Here is a 14,495-nt window from a genome sequence, read left to right on the forward strand (position 1 = left end):
TTAATGCATTGATTTGTAGGTACTCAGTTTTTGCTGCCAGAAATGGAATCCATTCATTTCACACTCTAGCTGTCACTAGTATTTAAGAATTTAACTGCAATGCTTGGGGTTTCCTTAGATTCTACAACAAAAAGAGCTTAATTTGTTTTAGTATTTATTTTTATCCTATTTTCTAGTGTCATAATTTTATTACTCACAAGCATTGATAAATCAGTGTCTTCTGTTATAATTTTTCACCTCTCTCTCTCTCTCTCTTTCTCTCTCTCTCTCTCCTCTTTTAATGTAATGCTCTGAGCATGGTACCTAGCACTTATCTCTCAAAAAATAATACTTCATTCTTATCTTCCCTATCTCTTTTTCAGTGTTTGGAAAAATTGTCCAGTAAATATGCCAAAGTAAGGTAGTTTTATTTTTAAGTAATTATTTACTTTTTGTATTGTTTTAAATCTTTTTCTTTTCCTATAACCTAGAACTCTCTCAACATTCTCTTTCATTTAAAAACATTTACAGAACACTTATTATATAGGTAACTGAAACATGAACAGGACCTACCCTCCATCCCACTGAAGGTCTCAATTTCCTAGGAGATTTGGACACTGGTTTAAATCATTGAAGATTGAATAAAATAACAAAGGTTATATAAACACAAGTAAATTGCTGGGTTTCTTAGGTTTTTATTCCAAATTTTATTAACATATTTCTCAGTGTTTGATAAATTGTTTAAATTCAAATGCATAGATTTCACTATTTTTTTCCAAAGCACTCTTAATATTACTGCTATTTTATCAAAAATTTATTTTATTTTATCTTTTCCTTGTTTTATTTGTGATTTTGTGTTGTTGTCTTCCTTCTCTCTTCTAATGGCTTTAAATATTTATTTAGTATGTATTTTAGTTTGACGGTGAGTTTATTGTGTTAGCATTTCCTTAGTAATAGTAACAGCATAAATTAATATTCTTTTTGCTGGGTGATTACTCAATTAATACTACTACTTTGTATTGTGTGCTTGTTTTTTTTTTTTTTTTTTTTGTAAACATATCTTTGTAGGCTACAATTTATTGTGTTTTATTTTGAAATTTAGAGGAGATCTTTTTTAATCGAAACCACTAGGATGTCCACAATAAATGGTTATTTCTGACACATGCTGGAATTTCCTTTTTATCTGACAAATTTACTATTGCTATTCCTAGAGTTCTATTATGTTCTATTATGTATCTTATGTGTAATAGATGCTTTTAAACTCTTCCTCTTTTAAACTCATTTGAAAGATAACTGTAACTCATCTCATTTTCCTTATCCTTGAACATATTAACATTAATATGGGTTTTTAGGGTCAGTTGCAGTGGCTCATGCCTGTAATTCCAGCACTTTGGGAGGCTGAGGTGGGCAGATCACCTGAGGTCAGGAGCTCGAGACTAGCCTGGCCAATGTGGTGAAACCCTGTTTCTACTAAAAATACAAAAAAAAAAAAAAATTAGCTGGGCATGGTGGTGGGTGCCTGTAGTCCCAGCTACTTGGGAGGCTGAAGCAGGAGAATTGCTTGAACCCAGGAGGCAGAAGTTGCAGTGAGGAGAGATTGTGCCACTGCACTCCAGCCTGGGTAACAGAGCAAGGCTCCATCTCAAAAAACAGAACAAAACAAAACAAAGCAACATGGGGTTTTAGGACTCTTCATATTTTCCCTCCTAAGTTTTTCTGTTTTAAAATTAGCAGAGTACTTCTACTCTTTGAGGAACAGGAATCTAGGCAGCCTCTTGGCCTACCCTCTGTTAGCAGATGATGTCAATTTTAGCAAATCTGACTACAGGTGTTCTTAGGTCCTTCCAACAACCTTAATGGACATGCCGGCTCCAGATCAATGGAAAATGGGGTTCGAAAATGGGGCTCAGTCAATGATAATTTAAACTGTTTTCCAGCTGTTCTATTTAACACCTAGAGGGCACGTTAATATCACTTCCATTCTGAGTTCCTTTTCAAGGTAAGTGTTATCTGCGGCATTGAATTTCACATTAGCCATATACTTTCACCCATAGACACAGTCCACGTGAAGGAATTCTGGAGAGACAACTGCCTGGCAGCAAAACGGACTGTGCCCTAATTTTACAAAAACTTCTTAGAGGTTACAGAGGTGAGAAAAAAAAAAAAACGTATGTGTTGCTAGCATGAAGGTTGGTCTAAATGTGAAGTAGCCTTGACATCTGGCAATTTGCAAAGATTTTGTACATTACAGGTACTGTAGTTCAAGGCTGTTCATAGGACCAGTGGACCAAGAAACAGGGATATGGTTTGGGCGGGCAAGGTAGATGCTCTCTAAGAGCAGTCAACTGTTATCAATTTTTTGAAAAGATCAACATCTAAGAGTAAGGCCAGGACAGTACATTTAAGAGTTAACCATGACTTTTCTCAAAAAACGTGACAAAAAAACAAGTCTGAGAAAGTACCTTTTTGTTCTCTTTGTGGTTTGGAGCTAAGAAGTGTAAATGGGTGGAGGTACGCTTGAGCTTTACATCTTTTTTTTGTTTTTGCATAAAGATTTTAGTTCTTTATACTCTTGGGCACCTTTTGCTTACATACATCCAGCTCAGCTTTGCCCTGCATGGACAGCAAACCACAGCACATGAAAAGTGCCACCAAAAACAAAGTGAGGCTAATGTCACAGATACCATGAATTCCCCAAAACCTAAAAGGGATGCTTACATTTTCCTTGTCCTTTAGTCTAAAAGGTAGCTTTAGCCCAGAAGTTAATGGGACAAGTTATCTTGTCATGTCTATGAATAACAGAATAAAGTCCACAACAGAGTTTTGAAAAACTGTATAGATACAAAAAATAATAATAACCTCAGGACTATTTGTACAAAAGGGCAAACTACTGGTGTGTCAGCAGCTGTATTTCCTAATGTTACACTGTGCCTACAGTTCTAACTTGTAACTACTAAACAGGAAGGTATTTTTTCCTTTCTCTCAGTTCACTCACCTCCTGTAATTTATCTTACATTGATAGTGAGCAATTACAATCTCCGCAAAAATAAAATGATAGGCCCGTTAAATGTATGTTTTGTATAACCACAACAGAAGGAAGAATCCCTAGTTTCCCCAAGACCAAATATAATTTTATTCCAAGCTTCTCAAACTACCTGTGGGAAAAGGATAATTTTATTTTTTTTAATTTCTAATGCTGATTGTTTCATAAAATAGAATAAAAATCAATTACTACAAAAATTATTAAAAAGGCATAAAATGCAGCTCTTTTTTTTCATTAGATTCAACAGACCTGAAATTTCTTTGCTAAACGTCTATAAAAGTTTCTAAAGACTTACTCTCAATTTCAGTACTCATCTTGTCAGAGATAAACATTTGCAGACCTGCATTGGCCTGTTGATGGCCTTGGAATATAACCTTTCTACAGTTAAATATTCTGAGTGAATATTGTGATTAATATTTTTTGAATGCACATTAATTGAAATCTATGTATGTATGTATGTATGTATGTATGTATGTATGTATGTATCTATCTATCTATCTATCTATCTATCTATCTATCTATCTATCTATCCATCCACCCACCTGTTTATCGTCTATCTATGATTTACCCATCCATCATCATCTATCTTTACTTTGTATATTATTGCTTCCTCAGTTTGAGGTCATATGCTTAAATGCTATGTTATTCTATTTTCTTTTCTAAATTTGTTTACTTGTGGCTACAAAAACATCTCTCACTAATGGATCCCAAACCAATTGCAAGAAAGCTGGGAAGAATGTGTGTGCTCTCTCTCTCTCTCTCTCTCTCTCTCTCTCTCTCTCTCTCTCTCTCTGTGTGTGTGTGTGTGTGTGTGTGTGTGTGATGGTTATTTCTATAACAATTTACTGCAAAGTGTTAAAAACTTGTGGGAGAGTAGTCCCTTGGCTCTGGTTAGTGAATGTTCTTTTTATGTTTTCTGACTGCAGATTTTTAAGTAAATAATAAAAGTCACATTAAGAAATGAATCTGTTTATATTTTAGGCTTCGTTTCCTTTATTTCTTAATATTAATCTTAAGGGTAATGTTTTGATGGCAGAAATGCTTTTGGATATTCTTTGGTTATACCTCAAGGTTTTCACAATGAATAGCTTAACTGACCAATCTTTTTTCTTTTTTTTAGACATTTTACTGCTGTTGATTTTTTCGTCATGGCGTTCATTTTTCAAAATTATGTTCTGCTTAGTTTGAATCTTAAATTATTTGTTACTTCTCATTTTTAAAGGTGAAGGACTTAGTTAACAATCTTTTTCAGTCCCTATGTCTTAATTCTGTTTTCTATGACCTGCAGAGACCAAAATTAGCATATCTGAGACCTACCACTCATTGTAATTGCTTTATCCTAGATTTGTGTTGATTTTCATCTAAACCCTTATCTTCTGAAACTCTAAAAGGCAAAATCTGAAGCTATTCATCTTCTTGTATCTTTAATATTACTTACCTTCCTCCTGGACTCACGTAAGATTATCCTTGCATTTGGAGGGAAGGGAAAAGTATTTTTCTGTCTACTCTCTTCTAGATTCTCAGTTGAAGCTCTGCAGCAAAAGATAGATTAATGAGCAAAGAACGAACAGAAGTTTACTAATGTGTATATCTCATATGTACACGAGAGAAACTCAGGGATAACTAACTTAAAGGCTTGGTTAGAACTTGGACTTACATAGCAAAGGAACAATAAATTTTTAGAGAAGTGACAAGATAGAAGAAAGGGACCTTTAACCTCTAGGAATAGTAAATTGTGGAAATGCAAATATATGAAAAGCTAGTGGTAGACGAAGTGTAGTTGGTAAAGTTTATTCTGCAGACCCTTCTGGTACCATCCCATCTCCAGGCTGACAAGGATCTAAAGTTGTCTCTATCTAAAGGTGATTAACTTTCATCTTTCCTGATACAGAGGTGAAGAGGTGCACTTTTGCAAATTTACTTCCTAATTTTAGGAAAACAGGTGGAGGACAGAGCACTTCTTCTTCTTCTTCTTCTTTTTTTTTTTTTTGGTATCTATATCTTCACAATTTTTTTACTCAAAATTATTATTATGCTAAAGTGGCATTTTTGCTACCCATGACATTTAAGGTCATAAAACTTAAAAATTAGAGGAAACTTTTTCTCTTCCAATATTGTTTCTAAGAATAAAATCAATGGCAAATTAAAATTAATGTCTATATGAGATTTCATATGTGGGATTTTAAAAGTAATGTGCAGTGAAAAATCACATCTCTAGTTACACAAAAATAAATGCAGATCATGGAATAAAAACAAGAGCTAAAGAGTAAAGAGAAAAAGGAGATAAAAACACATATGACATTCTCTTCTGAAACAGCACCTGGATTTGAGAAGAAAATTAAGTTGCTTTCTTGTATAGCACGGTAACTAAGACCATGGACTCTGGAGCCAGATATCTATGTTCAAATCTATCTGACACCATTAATGTAATTGTGATTGGGGTCAAATAACCTCCTTAAGTCTGAAATAAGTGGGGATGAAAGGACTACCTTTCTTATGGTATCATGAGGAATAAATGATTTAAATAAATGATATTTAAAGCATTTAGCATAGTGGCCAAGTATATCAAGATGTATCAAGATGTATCAAGAATAGGTATCAAGATGAATGTGACATACTTTATGTTCTTTGAGAGCTATCAGTAACTCCTATAAGCAAAATATAAAGCAGTGAAAGTTAAATGCTTGAAGATGAACAAATGATGGACAGATAGATGAGCATAGCAGTGTGGGCATTAGAGTATCAATTCAATAAATAAAGAAACTGAGACCCAAAGAGTTTGTGATCTCTTGGTTAGCAAGATCACAGGCTGAGAATACAACTTCTTTTGCCATCTCCAAGGAGAGAGCCAAGGAGGGAGGCTTTTTGTCCTCTGTGCAGCATAAGCTCAATTTCTTTACTTACTAGCTGCGTGGTCTTTGGGGAGTTGTTCAGCTGCCCTGAGCCTTAATTTCTGTATCTATGAAACAGAGATGATAGTAGTACTTACCTCTGAAAATTGCTATGAGTATTAAATAAGATGATGTGTATAAAGGGCTGTGCAGAGTGCCTGGTTTACAGCAAACATTCAATAGATTTTAACCTCTATTAATAGTAACATTTTATGTCATCTCAATACTATTTGTGGAGAGTAGATTAGATACCTGGAGATACATAGTCAAGTTTAGTACTATTTTTGTATCAAAGTTTTGCTTCTGAATAGAGAATACAAGACAGGAGCAATCAGAAATAATAAATACATAAATACTACAATTACAAGGCAAAGTCTTCCCAGAAGAAGTAATTAATTGCAAAACGAAGTGACATGAGTTTTCCTCCTTTCGCTTTAAGCTCCCACAAGAGGCTATAAAATGCCTCAAAATATTCCAATGTATGTGCTTCAGAAAAAAAGAGAAGAAAAAAACCTGTGGACAATGCAGTTTATATAAAGTCCCTTGGGCAATTCCTGGCACCCAAAACGTGTTCAATATAGGTTGAATTGCTTGTTTATGTAAATGTTTCTATGCCTTCTCCACAAATATCCAATATCCCCAAAGTATGTTTGTCAACCTCAAGGTCTGAGTAATGCCAAAAAAGAAAAAAAAAAAAAAACAAAAATACCCTGTCCTTTGTAGGGGAAAGTTATGGCATTCATTTGCACATAATTTGGATTAATAATAAAGCATCTAGAAATATATGCTTTTAAGGGCTGGTTTTAAAATGTAATAAGGCTAAGCCTCTGAAAACTGTCTTTTTTTTGTTTTTTTTGAAAGATGATTGTGGCCTGAATGATAATGAGTGTCACTGACAACCAAATAAGTTAGAGAACTCTTGGAAGCAAGACTTATGATGAGAAAAATCACAAGTAGTTCTAAGGTGCAGAGATGCTATTCTGTGAGGCGTTCAGTTGCTAATTCAACGTGAGTTCCCTGAGGCCTGGGGACACAGAGCAACCTGTGTCGGGCCCTGGAGGCAGCCCGTGAAGGGTGGGGTAGAACCCTGTTCAGGTGCCCAGGTTCCCATCAAAAAGACAACACATACACTCACAAGTCAACCAAATTACATTGTCCAAGGTCAATAAAAATTCTGTAATGAGGAATTACAATGCAGAATGAGATTCAGGCCAGCTGAGAGGCATAAGCAGTAACTTCTTTGAGTTATGGGGACAAGAAGGCACTGAGGAATGCAAGGACCAGGGAAGGTTTTATGGAAGAGGTGAGATCTTGAGCTGAAACTCAGTGGATGCTCAGCAGCAGAAGATGCATGAAAGAGCTGAGTTGCCAGGACCATGAGAATAGTCTGCTATATAAGGTGAGCACACAAAATAATGTTCTGTACTTGGGAAACCTACTGGGGCATCTCTTAGAATTATCATGCTATGGCTTGATAAAATGTGGTAACTAGCGACCTAGACTCCTCAGGGAGGGTGATTTTAGTAGCCCCTCCAGGAAGGTCACCTACACTGACAGAGGCACTAGCCAAAGTTTCACAAGGAATCTAAAACAGTGTCAGAGAAGGGAGATGATGACCATCATTTGTGGCCTCAGCTCTAAATGCTACAACAGATTACTTTATTCCACTAAGTTTTCTGTTTATAAATTTTCTCCCAGAAATTGTGACTAACAAGAAAATGTAAGAATCTGTGACAGATGGGACAAACTTAACGTGCCCCACCTAGAGCATTTCAGGGCAGTGTTTCCAATGCTTGATTGTCTATTGGGAATAGAATAACCCAGCTCCTTTGTCTTAAGTCATGACCACCCTAGGGTATATTTTATACTTCAGAGCCTTCTGTAGAACAGGCTGCAGTTGGAGCTTCCTGAGAAATCACACGTCAGCTTCGCTTCTTCCCTTCCCTCTCCTGCTTCCTGCCTGCCTTCTTGTAAGAGAACATCCTTAATACATCATTTATACTGGGATTCCTGCATCAGGATCTGCTTCTGGACCTACAAGAAACATGCATTGGATGTGGATTGAGCAAAAGTTTAAAGTACAGAATCAGCACATTTAATTTGCTTGAGGTAACTGTTCTCATTTAGGTAGAAAAGGAGTGAATGAAAGTCTGAGAATGAGTTTGGAAATCCAGTTATTGGATGGTGTATTGCAGAAACTTAATGAAACTAAATAAATTCATAATTATTTTTTGCCTGCCTATCAGCTGAGACAGCTTATTACATATGCAACAGCTTAGATTCAACTGAAATGTAATAGAGTTTGTGTTCTTTGTGCTACAAGAACCCATGACTTTCTACCTAAGGGCGCCCTCTGCCATGATAATATGCTTGACCTGATGTCAGGTGGGCTGAAATGCAGGGAATTAATACCCTCAGGACAGCTGTCAACTAATAGCTAATGGGAATTGTTAAATTAAATATTTCAGATGTCTTACTGCTCAGGTGAGTCATCTCTGAGGCTGTTCTGCTCCATCTCCTGGAGACTGAGACCTTGTTTCCTACAATGACATTCCCCTTTAGCTTCTTTTTCTTGCCTCTCTCATTCTCCAGCCCCCTACTGATGTTTCTTGGGATCCCATTTCAAATCTATTTGCAATAATCCTGTGTCAGGGTCTACCTCTGGGGGAACCCAAATTAAACCATGCAGTTTCTACCTCAGAGCTTTCCTACTCCTTTGAGTGCCCTGTCCTGAGATACAGCATCTATAAGAGGCAATTTACCTATGGCACTACTCTGTAGTTTTGGGGTGTGCTTCTTCTGAAGTTATTCTACACTTTGTAACTCATATTTATGAATATAGTTAGTAAGGATACATACTTTTGTTTTTTAAATTGTGACTATGATCTTAACAATCTTGAGTGATATTGCAGACAATACATTTGGGATAAAGAAAACCAAGACTCATATTAAGGAAATCATAAACCATCCCAGAAGTGGTGTACAGCTGTTCTGCAAGTCACCAATTCAGGCAGTATCTATCAAGTCTTGAGCATGCTTAGGGTACTGTGTGAGAACCAATATAGTTGTGAGTGTGGATGTGACTTTGAGGAATACGTCCCATAGTCATGAAAGCAAAGAGGATGTTCACATTGGTTAATTAAAAAGGAATGAAACTGATTTCAGTATGCGGCTTGCTCAGAAGATGTCCCAAGAATTAGCTTTTAAGGAGGAATTCTCTCCTGGGTTTGAGTTAAAGAAGTCAATCCTGAAATAAGTGAATATCCAGACCCCCAGAGTGGCTGGTTACTATGTTCTAACATTCATTAGGTTTCATGAGATGTAACACAATTGATTAACATAAATCATTCTATTTCACATTCTACCTCTCAGAGTCTTCAGTTTTTGCTAATTGCTTTATGTGAGTTTGTCTTGTTTCTACAGGATTTGAGATGTGTTCTGTAAATCCAGTGTATTGTACAATTTTAAACATATACGATGACTTCACCCACTTTTTAATTTCGCAAGAGTTTATTAAGTACTTATAGTGCTCTAGGCACTGCCTTCTGAGAACAGATGCCCACTCACTACTGCAACCCTATGTCTCCCCTTGCCATGAAAAAACAACAGAGAGCACATGGTCTTGACCTGTAGGGAGCTCCTGGTCTAGCTGCAGAGACAGAAAAAGAAGGAGGAACTTGTTAGTGTGGTAAGTGTTGTGACTGGAAAGGGTAGGGAATAGAGGAATTTCAACCAGACTCAGCTTCAAGGTGGTAGGGAAGGCTGGGGGCTGAAGTTGGGGCCTGGGATAAATTCAGAAGAGGTATCCTCTAAATTCTTATATACATACATTGGGACTTAGTCAGTTGGAGGGAGGGCATTGGAGGTGAAAGAAAAGGCGCAAGCAAAGTCCTAGACATGGAGAAGCTCAGGGGGTGTAGGAAAGCAGCTGGAGGTTCCGCAGAGCTGGAATGTAGAGTTGGCTAAGGGCTGGCAAGAAAAGGGGGTAACCTGGAACATGAAGGGCTTGAATATTGTGTTATGTAGCATAGGCTTCCCTTTAAGGGTAATAGGGAGGGACAAAAAAATTTTGAACAGGTTAGTAACAAAATCAGATTTTCACTTTTGTTCATTCTGGCTTCTCTGTGGAAACTAAATTGTGAGAAAAAAGAGTGGAAGGAAGGCGGCCATTTTGGAAGGTAGTACAGTAGCCTTGGAGGGATGAGGTGACACACTGATTGAGTCAGCATGAGTGCAAATAGAGAGGTGTAGAAATGGGTGTTCACAGGGCAAGAAAGGCTATGTGTAAGAAGGTGGGGTGGGGTAGGGCAGGCAGGCATGGGAAGGAAGTGCATCACATGCAAGTAAGTGAGCTACGCTGCAAGGAGGTATGTCTCAGCCTCTTAGCCTTACTTGGGGTGGGGGGTGGGGGTGGGAACGACTACAACCTCCTTCCTGTTTCTGATTTTCCTGTCTGATGTTATCTCTGTGTAAAACTCTTCTAGAAGATCTTTGGTCAAGTGTGACAAGACCTACCACAAACTGTACCCTTTCATCTGCTGACAAAACCTGCTGACAAAGCAAAAAATCTACATTCTGTTCTTTGTCTCATAGCTGATTAGCTGAGATAATAACTTTGCTCTCCGAAGCTGACTAAGAAAAACCGCAACCACTACCGAGAAAAACATCTCCAAATGTTTTGGAAAGTTAGCAAACTGTGACATCTGCAGTTTGCAAACTGAACAGTGTTAAACCACATCATTTGCATTTGTGTTTACCCCTCCCTATAAAAGCCAAACTGCCTAAGAGGCTGAGCCATTCCCATCATCTTCATATAAGAGTGGTTTCCCTATTGCAATAGCCTAAATAAAAGCAATCTTTTAACTTGTCTGTTTCTTTGACAGGATTGGTGCCATGACTCAAAATGGGACCATGCCTTCAGATCTCCATCTGCTCCACCCAGGTAATAAGGACACTTGGAGCCTTTATGCTCCATTTGTGACTGGCAATACGAGGACCTAAAGGTGAGCCCTATTCCTAATTCAGTGTTCCAGACTCTTGTCTGTTGGTAGCATGGTAGGAATTTAATTTTCATTGACTGTGCAGTTGATCTCTAGTGCTGAATTTCTGTATGTGTGTGTGTGTGTGTGGTCACTTGGTAATCTCTGTAAATGAATTAAATGGTTTGCAGATATTGTGTCTCTGTTAGGTCAGAAAGATGTCAGAAAATTGGGTTTGTGATTTTTGTTTGTTGTCTATTTTTTCTCTATTTTGAACTCAATCAGGAATTTCTACCCAGTGGAACAAAAAGAGCCCTTTATATAGAAACAGGTGAGTTATGTATTTCTGTGTTACACCTGACATATGGCTGAGATTTTAGAATTAAAATGATAAGTTTTCTAGATCGGTATGTATATTTATGTGTCTGTGGGTATGTAATATTTTCCTGCCTCCAGATGGTATTACTAAATTAGACTATCAAAATTCTTAAAGGTACTATTTTCTGATTGACTTAGAGCTTACTAAGGTCTTATATACATAAAATATTCAAAAATTTCTGGAAATTAAGATAATTGCATTTCTACTTTTAATATTCTTATATATACTAACTAAAATATTCTAAGAATTTAAGTTCACATAATTTAGGTAAATTTTGGCAAATGAGACTAGCTTTATATTGTTGGTTTAATTAAAACAGTTATGTCTTCTGAGTTCTCAGTATTAGGTATTACACAAGCACACAATTTAATCTACTTGGGCACATTCTTCCTCAGCTTATACAGGTTTCTTGGTTTAATAATCTATCATTTTAGTTACTATATATTTATAATTATAAAAATACAAATTTTCACTTAGTTAAATTGAATCACTGTTTTGACAAATGTTAATTCGAAAGTAACTAATTCCATCTTATAGTGTGTCATCTTGGCTCAAGACCAAGATCTTTTGATAAGATAAAACTTTACACTGATGCCAAATTTGGTAAATTAATGGGCATTCATTAGACACCTAGATTATCTAACTAGAATAAAATACTGAAGCATTAATTACTAAGTATAATTTTCTGCTTATAGACTTTTTGCCTATTATTTTTTATATAATACGGAGAGTCTATATATTTGGGTGTGTTAATGAACATGTTTATTTTTTTGCTACAGTGAGTTGTATTATAGGGATGTTTATTACATCCATACATAGCAAAAATTACGAGATGTATATTCCTAAGATGTTAGTCTGCTACAAAATAGTGTGTATGAAAATAATTCAAAATTATCCACTGAAGAAGACTCTTCCCTTGACCAAACTTGAGTCAGGCTCCTTGGAGCATTCTTCCTAAGTAGACTTTGACCTTGGTTTGCCCAGTCCAGTTTTAGCAAAGATTCCTGCTTAGTGAATTTATTAAGAATTTCCTAATTCTTGATATTAGACCACTGGATATTTGATCAAGTTTCTCACTCTCCTCTCTGGATATCTTCGTTTTAGAAAGTAGTTTTATTATTAATAGTTTTATTAATTAACAGTTTTATTACTAAAAATAATTTTATTAAGTCAGTTTAGCAAGAATCCCTCTACCTTGGATATCTAGTTAATTTTCCATCTGCTTACCACCTTGCTGTACTCCTTGGCTATAAATCCACAACTGTCTTTGCTGTATTAGAAGTTGAGCTCAGTTCCATACAGAAACCTCTCTCCCTTACTGCAGCAGTTTGAATAAGATCTATCTGGCAGTTTTAATACATATCCAGTAACTTTTCTTTTATACTACCTCCAAGGTTTCTCTATGCAATAGGAGTTACTGTAGTTAAAAGTTATAATCAAGGCCGGTCACGGTGGCTCACGCCTGTAATCCCAGCGCTTTGGGAGGCCAATGGGTGGATCACGAGGTCAGGAGTTTGAGATCAGCCTGACAAACATGGTGAAACCCCGTCTCTACTAAAAATACAAAAATTAACTGGGCGTGGTGGCGTATGCCTATAATCCCAGCTACTCAGGAGGCTGAGGCAGGATAACTGCTTGAAATCAGGAGGCGGAGGTTGAAGTGAGCTGAAATTCCTCCACTGCACTCCGCCTGGGTGATAGAGTGAGACTCTGTCTCAAAAAAACATTAAAAAAAAAGTTATAACCAATATACATCAGTGAGATGAATGAGACTCTAGTAGAAGTGACTGTGGCAGGAAGGAACATTTTGAGTGCAAGGTATGCAGGATATTTTTTTGTTAAGGAAAACAAGAGTAATTTTTTTCTGAAGTCAAATGAGTAGTTATCCCAGGATGAGAAATGGGAAAGTGTAGGGCAAAACCCTACAAAACCCTAACTAGATAAAGTTGTAGGAGGTTCATGGATAGGAAATTTTGTTTCTTGTAGTCACAGCTGGCTAAAGCTTAATGGGTTTGTTTACAAAATTTTTAATATAAGCGTTAGTATCAAATATGCAGATGCAAAACTAGCATTTGTTTTATTCTCTATTAAAATATTTTATTTGGATTAGTGTATTCTCTTAATAAGAGTTTGTAAAATATTTTTCTTTACCTTCTGAGTAATCTACTTAGAAGATAAACATTCAGAATCTCATCAGAATAATTTTCTGTGCTTTGTACTGACTTTCTCGAGTCCTTGATTGTTTAAGAGAACAGTCTTCATATAAAAGAGATGAAGTTCTTTGCAATTACGTTACCTCCTATATCTACTCTAAAATTATTTTACATCATTTGATTAAATAGATAACCAAGTACTATTTCTCAGTAATCCATTATCCTACTTAATTAAGTATTCAAATTTCCTGACAACGTTTTATATTTTACCTTCTGAAAATCAAATCCTAAATGGTATCTTTTTGCACTGTCAAGGAAAAAAAAATTTACAAATCTGAAGCTAAGTGAGGAAAACATTACTAAGGGAGAATCTTACAATAGAATGATGCTCAAGATCTAAGCCAGGAAAGTCTCAGGCATGGGGTGAGCAAACATAGCTATTATATGCAGAGACCTTGGGAGAGATGCTTATGGAAAGTGGAAGGGAGTTTGATGCTAAGAGCTGGTATATGTGTGTGGGGGGGGTGGGGGCGGTGAGGGGGTGGGAGACTGTGTGGAGGTGAGGGATGATGCTGAAACTTACTGGGCTACATCAAATATTGGTAGCAGAGAAGTTAAGGCATGAAGATTGGTTTATGATTAGGCACATGGAGTGGGATTCTGGGTCTAAGATAGAGAAAACAAATTAGAATGCTGGAGGAGGTTCATATAGATTTGACCACCTAGTGGTTTAGGCAAACCAACCTAAAGTTGTGTCAAGGACACAGTTTAATCGCCCTATCAATCCTCCACTCTTGTTCAAGGAAGGCTCAGAAAAAGTATCCTTGAACAGAGAGACAAGGAGAATCTCAAGTAGGAGATGGCAGAGTTAAATAGTCCCAGGTCAGGATTGCTCAGTGTTGTTCCTGGAGGACTAGTTAAACCATCTGTTTGGCATGCTGGCAAAGGTCAGTGGTTTTAGTGTCCTTCAGATCAGGCATCTTAAAAGTTGGATGCCTAAAAGGAAAAAAAAGAAATGTTAATATAAAAGGAGATCTTAATGTGAGAAAGACAGAAGTTGAACCCAAGGGT

The 14,495-nt window shown here is 36.6% G+C and overlaps 1 long non-coding RNA gene across 3 annotated transcripts in view; it reads right to left on the reverse strand.

Moving 5' to 3' along the window:
• The window catches only part of LOC102122467 (uncharacterized), a 44,516-nt gene that overhangs the window by 25,090 nt on the left and 4,931 nt on the right, over positions 1-14,495 (reverse strand). For all 3 annotated transcript variants that reach the window (XR_010577484.2, XR_012416948.1, XR_010577485.2), the window contains exon 2: positions 4,461-4,554. This is a non-coding gene — a long non-coding RNA (uncharacterized lncRNA). The remainder of the gene's footprint in view (positions 1-4,460; positions 4,555-14,495) is intronic.

The sequence above is a fragment of the Macaca fascicularis genome, chromosome 8, assembly GCF_037993035.2.
Source record: "Macaca fascicularis isolate 582-1 chromosome 8, T2T-MFA8v1.1".
In the NCBI taxonomy this organism is placed as follows: Eukaryota; Metazoa; Chordata; class Mammalia; order Primates; family Cercopithecidae; genus Macaca; species Macaca fascicularis.